Raw genomic sequence first — 16,351 nt, 5'->3', positions numbered from 1 at the left:
TATTTTTTTGTCCTGTCTAGCTTCTCAGGCAATTCATATAGTTGATGTAGATGCCCATATCAGCTGTTCAGATTTACTTTACAAAAGAGAAGTGTAGGATACTTCTCTTGTTGCCTTATTTGAATTTGAATTTATTAAATATATTTATATTATGCTTTGGTGCAGCCGGGCCGGAGCAAGAGGGGATAGAAAGAGAAAAAAATGAAGACAGAGGGGGAAATTGTGGGGATAAGAGGAGGATTAGACAGAGAGACAAAAACAACAACAGCAAACACAACAATAACAACAACAATAGAACAACATCAGCACATACAATATGTACAAATATGATGGTAAAAGTGATAAGCAGTTAGTAAAATAAATAATATAGAGATGACAATGAGCATTTCTACACTACAACTGGAGCAATACCAATACCAATAGAAAAAGCGCTATTGATCATGAACAATACCAATAGTTGACCTCTATTATCAACAATAAAGTTGTTCGAATGCAACAATACATATACATAATCATAACTAGAGAAACAAAAACAAAAAAAAGGAATACCGAGAGATGGAGGGGAAGAGAGAGAGGCAACCTATATTAATCTTGTAGATTGTTATAGTATCAATGGGTTAAGCTTTGTCAGTATGCCATGTGTTAACCTGTTTCCCCTAGGGTAACAACGTTAATATATGTTTGATGAAACGTGATTATGTGCATGAATGAATGTATGTATATGTACTTGTATATGTACAGTATGTGTATATGCATGTTTGTACAGTAAATGTATATGTACAGTATGTGTATGTTTGTACAGTGGATGTATATGTACAGTATGTGTGTATGTATGTATATGTACTTGTATATGTACAGTATGTGTATATGCATGTTTGTACAGTGAATGTATTTGGTCATATAAGTAAATGTGGCGCTGATGATGATTGGTCCGGTTTTTGAATTGCTCATCTTCTCCACAAGATAGCAGCAAAGCAGCAACATTAGGGGTGTAACGGTACACAAAAATGTCGATTCGGTACGTACCTCGGTTTAGAGGTCACGGTTCGGTTCATTTTCGGTACAGTAAGAAAACAACAAAATGTACATTTTTTTGGTTATTTATTTACCAAATTAGTAAACAATGGCTTTATCCTTTTAACATTGGGAACACTGTAATAATTTTGTCATATATATAAATCATACATATATATCGACTAGATACGGTCCTGTACTTGGTATCATTACAGTGAATGTCAGGTGTAGAGCCACCAATGGCGTTTGTGTACATTTTGACGCTGGTGAGCTATGGTGTGTAGTGAAGCATGTTTAGTAGCCATTACTCGTCCTGCAGGGATGATACTTGTAAGAAACATACTTTATTTGTCGCCATGGAGGCGAAGATTAGTGATTTAGAAGTAGCTATTACACTGCCGAATGCGGATGGGCTTTAGCTGCTAGTTAGCTAGCTAAATTTTAAAGCACCTCTTCCTGACGGTGTTCCAGTGTTATAACTTCACCTTTATTTTTAGTTTTTAAGCCAAAATGCGTCCGTTCTCCCTTTTCTGTCGACACACTGTGTTTGCTTGTAAGTACTCAGTGATTGTGCGCTGCCGAACATGCTCCTCTGCATGTAAAACCAGCAATGACCCGACGTGACAACGACGGGGACGCGGCGGATCGGTACTTTTCAGAGGCGGTGTTGTACCGAATATGACTCGTTAGTATCGCATAGGGGTGTAACAGTACACAACAATTTCGGTTCGGTGTGTACCTCGGTTTAGAGGTCACGGTTCGGTTCTTTTTCGGTACAGTAAGAAAACAACAAAATATAAATGTTTTGGTTATTTATTTACCAAATTTGTAAACAATGGCTTAACATACATATACACACAGGGTCCAATGCCAAGGTTAATGTGTTTAACATATATAAAATAAAAAATAAAAAATAAGATAAGGCTCAGAATGGTTTCTTAACAAAACCTTTCTACATATAAAGTGCTTTTTTTGATTGATTGATTCTTTTATTAGTAGATTGCACAGTACAGGACATATTCCGTACAGTTGACCACTGAATGCAAACACCCCAATAAGTTTTTCAAATTGTTAAAGTCGGGGTCCAGTTCATCAACCCCCCCGAACCCCACCCCAGCCTGGCTAACTTGGTAGTACAAGGATATATAAGATTATTGTTCTTCCACCATAGAAGTGGGTCAAAATCTAGTTTTTAATGCAATACAGCAACCCCCTGGGACCCCGAACGGGACAAGCAGTAGAAAATGGATGGATGGAATAAATCTGCTGCTATAAAAACATTTCTTATTGCTTCAGCCCTGCCTGACTCGCCGAGGAGAGGCTGCTTGAATGCGGTGGTGATGCTTCAAAGGAGTTAGCGTGTTTGACGTGTTGGCAGAAGCGTACCCTACTGCTGATGAACAATGTCGGCAAACCTCCGTCCTCCATTGTTGTATCACACCTCGCAGACAAAGTGTTCCCAAACGAGAGATGTTAACGAGGCAGGAGGGTCTTCCAGCTCTGGCTTTTACATGTTGTCCTAGCCCGGTCGCTGCTAGCCTGCCGTGTGTTGTGCCTCGCTCTGCATTGTTTACACAACCTGCGGTGCGCTACCTAATATGTCCGTGTGGAAACTCGTTCGGTACACCTCGGAACCGAACCGAAACCCCCGTACCGAAACGGTTCAATACAAATACACGTACCGTTACACCCCTAGTATCGCGGTACTAGACTATAATCTATAATCCCGGTATACCGTACAACCCTACAAGGAATACTTCAATATTGATCAAAAATAGTTGATCCTGGATGAAAACTGCTCAGTTTATTTGAGATATTTTGAGTGCCAAGTGAGAGAGGAACCAACATTATGGTGTTGGACATAATCAATCAATCAATCGATGTTTACTTATATAGCCCTGAATCAGTAGTGTCTCAAAGGGCTGCACAAACCACAACACAAACCACTACCACATCCTCGGTAGGCCCACATAAGGGCAAGGAAAAACTCACATGAGAACCTTGGAGAGGAGGAAAGCAATGGATGTGGAGCGGGTCTAACATGATACCGTGAAAGTTCAATCCATAATGGATTCAACACAGTCGCGAGAGTCCAGTCCAAAGCGGATCCAACACAGTAAGATAAGAGTTAAACCAAGACAGGGCTAAGTCTGACATACCAATTCGTGTTTTGATGAAAGCAGCGCTAAGATGGAGGAGCTGCAACATAGATGACGCATCAGAATCCACCGTTAGCAATAGATCATTAGTCATTTTTGCGAGGGCTGTCTCCGTGGAGTGATTTGCCCTGAAACCGGATTGAAAGGTTTCACATAGATTGTTAGACGCTAAGTGTTCATTTAACTGCTCCGCAACAATTTTTTTGAGGATTTTTGAAATAAAGGGAAGGTGAGACACTGGTCGGTAGTTTACCATGAGGTCAGGATCGAGGTTAGGTCTTTTAAGAAGAGGATGAATAACCGCTTTTTTGAATGCTAGGGGAACAGTGCCCGAGGAAAGTGATAAGTTTATAATATTTAACACTGATGGACCTAATAATACAAAGAGCTCCTTGATCAGTTTCCCAGGAAGAGGGTCAAGTAAACACGTTGTTTGTTTTATTCCATTTACACGTTGTAACAATTCCTTTAATGTTATTTCCTCAAAACGAGAGAAACTATTTTGGAGGGCAGTATCCGCCGTATATACAATCGTGTCAGTGTTAATAGAACCCCGTTGTAGCTGGGACGCATTGTCTTTAATCTCCTTTCTAATGACTTCAATTTTCTTACTAAAGAATTGCATAAAGTCTGCACGTATTCCCGGTCATTTGAAGCTTTGATGGCTTTGTGTTCTAAGGGGGTACAGGAGCGAGGCATTTTTGTACGTCACCACAATAAAAGCACTTAAACTCATCAAAGAACCTTTGAGGTGAGTCGGACATTTTGCTTTACAGATGCCCATATTAGTTTATAGCAAGCGTCTCAAACTTGGGTCAAATCCATAAAGTCATCAAAGGTGCGTGTGACCATCTTCATAATCCTCGCCAAAGGCGGTTTGTCTTAAGTGACCCGGAGCAGAAGTAAGAAAGTCTGAGCCGTGCCAAGACCCACACAAAACATCATTACGGCAATAATTATGGCGGCAAACAAAACAAATACGTGGCCTCTTAGGCGCGTAATACACTCTTTTATCTGAAGGAGTCAATCTTGGCCAGCCTGACAGCTCGCGGCGCAGGATCCCGGTAAACAAATACTCCTGGAGGAGGGACAAAAGTGCCATTAAAGGCCAAAACTGTCAACACAAATTCAAGTCTTTGCTGGGGAGGGGGAGGGGCTTGCCTTAACTTGCACAAGGCGGTTGTCATGGAAACGTGGCTGTGAAGGCAACTTAAAATCTGCATTTCGAGGGCTTGGAGAGTCTCGAAAACTTGCCAGATTTCGCTAGCGCGCGGATTCCAGTGGGAATATTGTGTTTATGTACAACAATCCTTCAGCGCCGCCCCCAAACACAAGCACGACTTAATCCTTTTCAGGAATGCTGCAAAATAAAGCAACACCAGGCAGAACTTATTTTGTGATAAATGATCGAATCTTATGACAAGTTACAACAGACCTCGGCAAAATGTGGCCCTTTATCAATTTCAATCGGGCCCGCCGGACGTTGTACAGATTTTTTTTAGACCTTTTACATCAAAACTATTCTATATTAGCTTCCTCTCTTTGTTTATAATGTATATTTTCTGCTGGATCTTCTCTCTATTTTATGTGAAGTTAAAGCACCAATGATTGTCACAAACACATTAGGTGTAGTGAAATGTGTCCTCTGCATCTGAACCATTCCCTTGGCCACCCCCTGGGAGGTGAGGGGAGCAGTGAGCAGCATTGGTGGCCACGCCCGGGAATTTTTGATTTGCTGCCCTTTTTTTTTTTTTTTTTTTGCTGCAGCTGTTACATATTCTGTAATATTCCATCCATTTTTTACCGCTTATTCCCTCTATGGTCGCAGGGGGCGCTGGTGCCTATCTCAGCTACAATCGGGTGGAATGCGAGGTACACACTGGACAAGTCGCCACCTCATCGCAGTACTGTAAAATTGTACATGGTAATTGGGATTTGTTATATATTGTATGTATTATACAAAAATATATATCAGTATATATAATATGTAAACATTACATATATGTTATATTTTATATTGCTACTATGGTACATTTTTAGTCTACTTAATAACTGAGCTACTGTGTGGAACAATTTCCCTTGACTCATCCCCTTATGTACCCCCTGGGAGGTGAGGAGAGCAGTGAGCAGCAGCGGTGGCCACGCCCGGGAATTTCTGGTGATTTCCTGCCCTATTTTTTTGCTACAGCTGTTACATGTACTGTAATATTGTACATGGTAATTGGGATTTGTGATATATTGTATGTATCATATAGAAATATCATAATATATCAGTATATGTTATATACTGTATATGTAATATGTAAACATTACATATATGTTATATTTTATATTGCTACCTTGGTACATTTTAAATAACTGAGCTACTGTGTGGAACAATTTCCCTTGTGGATCGATAAAGTTTGTCTAACAACAATAATAATAATAATATATTTTATTTGGTGTAGCGCTTTTCAGAGTACTCAAAGACACTTTACAGCAGGGATGTCCAAACTTTTTCCACTTGGGGCCTTAGACCAGAGGTAGGGAACCTATGGCTCGCGAGCCAGATGTGGCTCTTTTGATGACTGCATCTGGCTCTTGGATAAATCTCAGCTGAGAATGTTAAAATTAATGTTCAAAATATAAAACATGCTCATGCATTTGAATCCATCCATCCTTTTTTATACCGCACTTGTTCAAGAAGTTGCAATAAGGGTAAGAAGTGATTTGTTTATTAGCGGTTAGTTTAGGGTTTGCCCTCCTGGGGTATCTTCAGACCACCAAGCACCGACATGAGAGCCTGTTTCAGTGCTACAATATTTTTTTTATTTTTCAATAAGTCTCTCAGTTGCTTTCCAGCAATTGTCTTTTTCCTCTTTTGTTCTCGCTCGCACTCTGGCTCCAGCCTCGACCCCGTCTCTCCTCCTGGCTGCTGCTTATAAATTAGACAAAAAGGCCCAGGTGGGCCTTCGATGCACCTGTTGCTGATTTCGAGGCTGGTCCTGGCAACAACTCGCTTCGCTGCAGTCCCGCAGGCAACGCCCCTCCACAGTTAGCTTCAGAATAACAATGTTATCACAAAGAATAAGAGCCCTATTATAATCTAGAAATGTTGGTCTTACTTAAAAATGCATGCGTTCAGTTATTATACGGCTCTCACGGAAATACATTTTAAAATATTTGGATTCTTGGCTCTCTCAGCCAAAAAGGTTCCCGACCCCTGCCTTAGACTAAAAAAATCAAAGCGGGGGCCATTTTGACATTTTTTTATTTTAAAAACCAATACAATATATGTATAACCAATATACATTTAAGCCTCCACTCAAGCTTGATCCCGGGGACCCCAAAAGGGTTTTGGTCCAAAAAAATAAAAAATATGTCATTATTCAGTATTATTTTGTTTTTTATTATTATTCAAGTTTTAAATCTCCAGATCAACATTAGGTCCATCCATCCATTTTCTACCGCTTATTCCCTTTGGGGTTGCGGGTTGGCGCTGGTGCCTATCTCCATCTGTCAATATAATGATTTTAAAGATTTAAGTTGTATGCTCTTTTTGTCAAAGAAAACCCTGTTTTTTGATGGAAAAAACACAAAATATGCAATATTATTACCCAATATTTTTTTAAAGTGGAATATTTGAGATTATATAATAATTGGAGCATTAAAAAGGTCAATAACTCATAACACCATCCATCCATCTATCCATCAATCCATTTTTCTACCGCTTATTCCGTGGGGGGTGCTGGTGCCTATCTCAGCTACAATTGGGCGGAAGGCGGCGTACACCCTGGACAAGTCGCCACCTCATCCCAGGGCCAACATTGATTTGAATTAATTATTATTTTTTGAGCAATGACACTTAAACACAAATCACACTAAAATGATTAGGGATCCAAAAGGGTCCTACTCATTAAGGTGTTAAAAAATTAATTATAAATGTTTTCACTGTTTACTTTTAACACAATAATCTCGAGATCAACTTCAGACCAATCCGTCATATATAAGTTTTATTGTTGTTATGTTTTTTGTTTGTTCATTTTAGGTCCTTCATTAAAAAAAAAGCTCAGTTTTTTTATGGCAAACACAAAATATGTAACATTTTCCCCAAAAAATATCTCAAAGTGGAAAATTTAACATGACGCAATTGGTCAATAATTCATAATGACATTGATTTTGATTCATTATTATTTTTCAAAGAAAGAAACAGCCTGCATGGCAGCTTTGTGTTATTAGAGTAAACATTGCAACATTTTCTTGTTACATTTCACCCGTTTGCTCCTAATTTTTACATTTTAAATTTTTTTTAATCGTATTTTTAAAATGTGCCGTGGGGCCGTTAACAAATTTCCTGTGGGCCGCAAATGGCCCCCGGGCCGCACTTTGGATTCCACTGCTTTACAGGATGGAAAATGAAAATATAAAACAGTTCAAAGTAATAATAAAAAATACAGGAAATATAAAAGCAGTACATATTAAAATACATAAAAATACTGGACATTTACAAGACAGGACATTACAAGAGTAATAAAACTAATAACTAAGTCTAAGTCTAAACTATCGCCGCCATTATGATGTGCTTAAATGTGTTTAAATGACCGGAAAAGTCTTTAACTATAGAAAGTATTTCAATGGTCCAAATCTGCGCTTTCAAGTGTTTTAGGAGTTATTACGGTAATCTACGTCACTGCCTCTTAGACCAGGAACAAAGCAGAGTGGGCAGTGTGTATTTTCAGAGCAGCCAACCCCAAACGCGTGTGTCAGAAACATATTTTTACGTGATAATATATCATACTGTAGGTGTTTATTACACCTTGCATTCATATTTTGCTGTTTTTGTACATGTTTGTTGTGTATTGCTTGATTGTAAAAGATACACAGCTAGCAGCTGGTCTGAGAAGTAAAAAAAGATGTACATTAATTTATTGTTAATATTCAGTGTTTTATCGTCCGTAGTTAATATTGTAAATCCCACTTTCTTTCTTTACATTTCTTGGTTTTTACAGCAAAATGTGTACATATAATGTATACACACATACACACTTTGGTCTATTGTAAAAGATAGACAACTTTCTGGGAGCTTGTCTAAGAAGTAAAAGAGGTTCATACGTTGTTAATATTCACTGTTTTATTGTTCGTAGTTAGTATTGTAAATCCCACTTTCTTTATTTTACTGTACATTTTGGGTGTCCCATTCAGTAAAAACAACTGCAAAATTCCATTCCGTTTTTTGAAGTGGTTATTTTATAACACTTTTAGAACTCTATCGGACATTTTGACTTTTGGTATTAGTGTTCTTGGAAAGAAATGGACCCAAACACATACTAAACAGCTGATTTTCACAGCAACATGCGTACATATAAATTATACACACATACACCTTGGTCCATTGTAAAAGCTACACAACTATCAAAGAGCTGGTCTGAGAAGTAAACGAGGTTCATATGTTGTTAATATTCACTGTTTTATTGTTCGTAGTTAGTATTGTAAATCCCACTTTCTTTATTTTACTGTACATTTTGGGTGTCCCATTCAGTAAAAAACTTTTTGAGGCGGTCCGTCAAAATTTTTTTAGAAATCTATTGGACATTGTGACTTTTGGTATTAGTGTTCCTAGAAAAAAAAAGGGGCACAAACACACATGTTGTACAGCAGATTTTTACAGCTAAGTGTGTAAATATATAATCTATCCACACATACACCTTGGCCCATTGTAAAAGCTACACAACTATCAAGGAGCTGGTCTGAGAAGTAAACGAGGTTCATATGTTGTTAATATTCACTGTTTTATTGTTCGTAGTTAGTATTGTAAATCCCACTTTCTTTATTTTACTGTACATTTTGGGTGTCCCATTCTGTAAAAAACTGCAAAATTCCATTCCGTTTTTTTGAGGTGGTCTCTCATTACGATTTTTGAACTCTATCGGACATTTTGACTTTTAGTATTAGTGTTCCTATAAAAAAAAATGGACCTAAACACATGCTGTAGAGCAGATTTTTACAGCTAAATGTGTACATATAATTTATACACACATACACATAAGTTCATTGTAAAAACAACACAACTATTGAGGAGCTGGTCTGAGAAGTAAAAGAGGTTCAGACGTTGTTAATATTCAGTGTTTTATTGTTCGTAGTTAGTATTTTAAATCCCACTTTCTTTATTTTAGTGTACATTTTGGGTGTCTCATTCAGTAAAAATCAACAAAATTCCATTCCGTTCTTTGAGGTGGTCCGTCATAACGTTTGTAGAACTTTATCGGACACTTTGACTTTTAGTGTTACTGTTCCGAGAAAAAAAAAGCACCCAAATATATGTACTAAACAGATGATTTTTACAGCAATATGTATACATATAAATTATACACACATACACACCTTTGTCCATTGTAAAAGCTACACAACTATCGAGGAGTTGGTCTGATAAGTAAAAGAGGTTCATACGTTGTTAATATTCAGTGTTTTATTGTTCGTAGTTAGTATTGTAAATCCCACTTTCTTTATTTTAGTGTACATTTTGGGTGTCCCATTCAGTAAAAAACTGCAAAATTCCATTTATTTTTTTTGAGGTGGTCTGTCAGAAAATATTTAGAACTCTTTTGGACATTGTGACTTTTGGTACTAGTGTTCCTGGAAAAAAAAAGGGGGCACAAACACACATGTTGTACAGCAGATTTTTACAGCTAAGTGTGTAAATATATAATGTATCCACACATACACCTTGGCCCATTGTAAAAGATGGACAACTATCAAGGAGCTGGTCTGAGAAGTAAGAGGTTCATACGTTGTTAATATTCAGTGTTTTATTGTTCGTAGCTAGTATTGTAAATCCCACTTTCTTTATTTTAGTGTACATTTTGGGTGTCCCATTCAGTAAAAAACTGCAAAATTCCATTCCGGTTTTTTGAGGCGGTCTCTCATTACGATTTTTGAACTCTATCGGACATTTTGACTTTTAGTATTAGTGTTCCTATAAAAAAAATGGTCCTAAACACATGCTGTAGAGCAGATTTTTACAGCTAAATGTGTACATATAATTTATACACACATACACCCTGGACCATTGTAAAAACAACACAACTAATGAGGAGCTGGTCTGAGAAGCAAAAGAGGTTCATACGTTGTTAATATTCAGTGTTTTATTGTTCGTAGTTAGTATTGTAAATCCCACTTTCTTTGTTTTAGCGTACATTTTGGGTGTCCCATTCAGTAAAAAACTGCAAAATTCCACTCTGTTTTTTAAGTGGTCTGTCATAACGTTTTTAGAACTATAACGGACATTTGGTATGAGTGTTCCTGAAAAAAAAATGGACCCCAACACACATACTATACACACGATTTTTACAGCTAAATGTGTACATATAATTTAAACACCTTGGCCCCCCCCAGACACATTTTTTTTCTCCGAGTCAAAGTATTTGCCCAGCTCTGGGTTACGCGCATAAATCCAGTGGAGGGTATTCATTTTCCTATTACCATAGGGGCACGACCGCCCCCGCGGTGAAAGCCGCAATCATAAACACGGATGCCTTTATTTAATAAGTGTGCTCGGCGACGCTGAAAAGTACTGTTTTTGCGCAAAACGAAGTGACCTTTTCTGCTAGCATAAACATTTTTGAAGAAATGATTACAGGGAGCGTAAAAAGAGGGCCAATTGTGCACCGTGGCTGACATATTTCACAAGATAAGGGGAGGGGGGGTGTTTATTGCATCCTTTTGAAGAGGTGCTGAGTGAGGGCATGGGAGCACACCTGCATAGCTGGGGAGGACACACCTGTGCACCCTGCGGATCCAACCTGGAGGGTCTCCACAGCCAATTTGGGGGAATATTTATTTTAATTGATAATATGGAAGGGCGGGCATCACGGTGGAGGAGGGGTTAGTGTGTCTGCCTCACAATACGAAGATCCTGAGTAGTCAGGGTTCAATCCCGGGCTCGGGTCTTTCTGTGTGGAGTTTGCATGTCATCCCCATGAATGCGTGGGTTCCCTCCGGGTACTCGGGCTTCCTCCCACCGCCAAAGCCGAAGACATGCACCTGGGGATAGGTTGATTGGCAACACTAAAGTTTGATCATATTACGCCTATACTGGCTCACCTGCACTAGCTTCCCATGCACTTAAGACATGGGTGTCAAACTCTGGCCCGCCGTGTAATTTCATTTGGCCCTTGAGGCAATATCAATTTAACATTAAAGTTGGCCCAGCAGTACTATACAGTGGCGGTGCCGCTATAACACCGCATTCACAGCTAATACTCATACATGCCAACCCTTACGATTTTCCCGGGAGACTCCCGAAGTTCAGTGCCCCTCCCGAAAATCCCCCGGGGACAACCATCCATCCATCTTCTTCCGCTTATCCGAGGTCGGGTCGTGGGGGCAGCAGCCTAAGCAGGGAAACCCAGACTTCCCTCTCCCCAGCCACTTCGTCTAGCTCTTCCCGGGGGATCCCGAGGCGTTCCCAGGCCAGCCGGGAGACATAGTCTTCCCAACCTGTCCTGGGTCTTACCCGTGGCCTCCTACCGGTTGGACGTGCCCTATACACCTCCCTAGGGAGGCGTTCGGGTGGCATCCTGACCAGATGCCCAAACCACCTCATCTGGCTCCTCTCCATGTGGAGGAGCAGCGGCTTTATTTTGAGTTCCTCCCGGATGGCAGAGCTTCTCACCCTATCTCTAAGGGAGAGACCTGGAAACTCATTTGGGCCGCTTGTACCCGTGATCTTATCCTATCGGTCATGACCCAAAGCTCATGACCATAGGTGAGGATGGGAACGTAGATCGACCGGTAAATTGAGAGCTTTGCCTTCCGGCTCAGCTCCTTCTTCACCACAACGGATCGGTACAACGTCCGCATTACTGAAGACGCCGCACCGATCCGCCTGTCGATCTCACCATCCACTCTTCCCTCACTCTCGAACAAGACTCCTACGTACTTGAACTCCTCCACTTGGGGCAGGGTCTCCTCCCCAACCCGGAGATGGCACTCCACCCTTTTCCGGGCGAGAACCATGGACTCAGACTTGGAGGTGCTGATTCTCATTCCGGTCGCTTCACACTCGGCTGCAAACTGATCCAGTGAGGGGACAACCATTCTCCGGAATTCCTCACGCTTTCCACTCAGACAACAATATTGGGGGAGTCACTTCCGCTTTTCCTCCATACAAACAGCGTGCCGACCCAGTCACATAATGTAAGCGGCTTGTAAGCACACGTAAGTGAATGCAAGGCATACTTGGTCAACAGCCATATGGGTCACACTGAGGGTGGCGGTATAAACAACTTTAACACTGTCACACTGTGAACCCACACCAAACAAGAATGACAAACACATTTCGGGTGGACATCTGCACCGTAACACAACATAAACACAACAGAAGAAATACACAGAACCCCTTGCAGCACTAACTCTTCCAAGACGCTACAATATACACCCCTGCTACCACCAACCCCGCCCACCTCATTATTTAATTTTCAAATGTATTAGCCTGTGGAAAAAGTTAATGTTGATATTTACTTTAGAAGGCTGCACAAAGAAAAGAGGCGTTACATTTTTATTTCAATTTTATTTAATATGCCATTGATGTTCTATCATTTGTTTTTCGAAAGTTGATTTTGCACTAAGTTATATAAGCTTGTTTGTTCCATATTCAGTGTTAAAGCAAATCAGTGTAGCAAACTGAGCAATAATTAACATTTTATTCATGCACTTTCTCTCGCTACTTCAAGGCTCGAATGTTTGATTCATTCATTATTGTTCATTTATTTTCAAATGTATTATTAGCCTGTGGAAAAAAGTTTATGTTCATATAAGAAATATAAGAAATCTGCCTTCAAAGGACTCCGGCCTATTAGTGATTCCCAAAGCCCAAAAAAAGTCTGCGGGCTATAGAGCGTTTTCATTTGGGGCTCCAGTACTCTGGAATGCCCTCCCGGTAACAGTTCAAGATGCTACCTCAGTAGAAGCATTTAAGTCTCACCTTAAAACTCATCTGTATACTCTAGCCTTTAAATAGACTCCCTTTTTAGACCAGTTGATCTGCCGTTTCTTTTCTTTTTCTCCTATGTCCCACTCTCCCTTGTGGAGGAGGGGGTCCGGTCCGATCCGGTGGACATGTACTGCTTGCTTGTGTATCGGCTGGGGACATCTTTGCGCTGCTGATCCGCCTCCGCTTGGGATGGTTTCCTGCTGGCTCCACTTTGGACGGGACTCTCGCTACTATATTAGATCCACTTTGGACTGGACTCTCACGGTTATGTTAGACCCACTATGGATTGGACTTTCACAATATCATGTTAGATTTGCTCGACATCCATTGCTTACAATTCCCTAGGGATGGGGGGTGGGGGGGAGTTGCCCACATATGCCGGGTCCTCTCCAAGGATTCTCATAATCATCATTGTCGACGTCCCACTGGGGTGAGTTTTTCCTTGCCCTTATGTGGGCCTACCGAGGATGTTGTTGTGGATTGTGCAACCCTTTGAGACACTTGTGATTTAGGGCTATATAAATAAACATTGATTGATTGATAAATGGACCCTAGTGTGTGAATGTGAGTGTGAATGTTGTCTGTCTATCTGTGTTGGCCCTGTGATGAGGTGGCGACTTGTCCAGGGTGTACCTGTACCTTTTTTTGGATCTGCCTCCCGGGAGCCTTTTGGCCATGGAGACCAGCTGATGGGTCTCTGCTACACCAGAGTCAGTTTGGAGAGACTGGAGGAGATGTGGATGAAGAGACAGGGATGCGGAGCTGGCATTAAGTGCCGGGACGGACAAGCTTCACAGTGTCTTGGCTGAATGAGCAGATATCGGACACCTCAGGTCTTCTTGGACATATCCTCGCTCATCCATGCGGACTAGACACTGGCCGAGAGTTGGTTGGCGGCCGAGAGTGGAGTCGGCTCCCTTGGTTGCTTTGTTGGGTCTGCTCCTGTCTCTGGCCATGCTCAGCGGACGATGGCGTGAAACACCGCAGAGGCCACCACAGTGGATATGTTTCTTTGACTTTTTATTTATGGCTGTATGTAGAAGTGTCTGGTTGTATCAACTGCTTTAATGTCTTTCATGTCCTTTGTTTTCTTTGATGTTTCCCTCTTACACACATGTAAGAGATATGTGTACTATGGCTATGAGTTGTTTTTTTCCCCTCTTGGCCTCAGTCTGGACCCACTCTCCAGAGGCCAAGGCTTAGACCGATTTTTTATTTTAATCTTTTATTTTTTTCTCCTATTAAGAGCTATTCAGTAGGATTTAAGGTCCAAACTTACATCACACTCAAATTTTTAGTGCATGCCTTTGGTAAGTGCCGGCGTGAGAAGAGGTTTTAAAATAATTAGTGCATGCTTACTTTTACCGCCTGCCTTTGACCGATTTTTTTTATTTTAATTTAATCTTTTATTTTTTTCTCCCATTAAGAGCTATTCAGTAGGATTTAAGGTCCAAGCTTACATCACACTCAAATTTTTACTGCATGCCTTTGGTAAGTGCCGGAGTGAGAAGAGGTTTTAAATTAATTAGCGCCCCGGCGGCAATTCAAGGAAATACAGTATGTAGCATCATTTGAAAAGTCACTCGCTACAGAATGAAGAGAATTTAATAACGTCTGTAGTTACATACCACATAGTGAAGGACGAATACTATTTGATTTTGCTATTATCCATCCATCCATTTTCTACCGCTTATTCCCTTTCGGGGTCGCGGGGGGCGCTGGCGCCTATCTCAGCTACAATCGGGCGGAATGCGGGGTACACCCTGGACAAGTCGCCACCTCATCGCAGGGCCAACACAGATAGACAGACAACATTCACACACTAGGGACCATTTAGTGTTGCCAATCAACCTATCCCCAGGTGCATGTCTTTGGAAGTGGGAGGAAGCCGGAGTACCCGGAGGGAACCCACGCATTCACGGGGAGAACATGCAAACTCCACACAGAAAGATCCCGAGCCTGGATTTGAACCCAGGACTGCAGGAACTTCGTATTGTGAGGCAGACGCACTAACCCCTCTGCCACCGTGAAGCCCGATTTTGCTATTATGCAGCTCATTTTTATTTGACACTTAAAATGTCTCTGACAATCTTGCACTCTCTGTTTTGGAAATGACTTTAATAAATACACTTTTGGTCAATTGACTTACCGTATTTCCTTGAATTGCCGCAGGGCATTTAGTATGCGCCTGCCTTGAATTATTGCCGGGTCAAACTCGCTTCCGGAAATAATTAGCGCATGCTTAGTATTACCGCCGGGTCAAACTCGTGACACTTCCCCTGTCATCATTTTCAAAATGGAGGAGACTGATTTCAATACTGGTAATTTGAAATCGCATAAAGGGAAAAATATTGAGAGCTATTCAGTAGGATTTAAGGTCAAATTTTTACTGCATTACTTTGGTAAGTGCTGCAGTGAGACAAGGTTTTAAAATAATTAGCGCATGCTTACTTTTACCGCATGCCTTTAGTAAGCGCAGGAGTGAGAAGAGGTTTTAAATTAATTAGCGCCCCGGCGGCAATTCAAGGAAATACAATACCTAACATTTCATAGAAGCTGCTTTTATAGCCAATCATGGCACCCACCTGTTCCCAATTAACCCGCACACCTGTGGGATGTTCCATATAAGTGTTTGATGAGCATTCCTCAACTTTATCGGTATTTATTGCCACCTTTCCCAACTTCTTTGTCACGTGTTGCTGGCATCAAATTTTAAAGTTAATAATTATTGGCAAAAAAAAAAAAATGGTTTATGAGTTTGAACATCAAATATGTTGTCTTTGTAGCATATTCAACTGAATATGGCTTGAAAAGGATTTGCAAATCATTGTATTCTGTTTACATTTACATCTAACACAATTTCCCAACTCATATGGAAACGGGGTTATAATCATCATACTGCTGTGATTATATGCATCAAGTGTTCATTCAAGGCCAAGGCAAAATATCGTAATATATATCGTATATCGCGATACGGCCTAAAAATATCGCGATACTGAAAAAAGGCGATATCCCCCAGCCCGAGATGGATATGGAAAGGCACACTAATTATATGTTGTGTGGGGTCTTTAAGACCCCCCCCCCCACCACCACCACCACATACATGCAACACTTTTTTCCCCCAAAGACAACAAAGAGTAAAAGAAAAAAAAGAAAAAACATTGATGTTTTTCAAAAGTAATTTTTGAGCTTTATGATGAGTTTTGTT

The 16,351-nt window shown here is 40.6% G+C and overlaps 1 protein-coding gene across 1 annotated transcript in view; it reads right to left on the bottom strand.

Annotated features, from left to right (window-relative positions):
• The window catches only part of LOC133561239 (forkhead box protein P2-like), a 289,077-nt gene that overhangs the window by 272,012 nt on the left and 714 nt on the right, over positions 1-16,351 (bottom strand).

Source organism: Nerophis ophidion, linkage group LG10 (genome assembly GCF_033978795.1).
Source record: "Nerophis ophidion isolate RoL-2023_Sa linkage group LG10, RoL_Noph_v1.0, whole genome shotgun sequence".
In the NCBI taxonomy this organism is placed as follows: domain Eukaryota; kingdom Metazoa; phylum Chordata; class Actinopteri; order Syngnathiformes; family Syngnathidae; genus Nerophis; species Nerophis ophidion.
The sequence above is the reverse complement of the archived record's forward strand: the minus strand, read 5'-3'. Positions and strand labels throughout refer to the sequence as shown.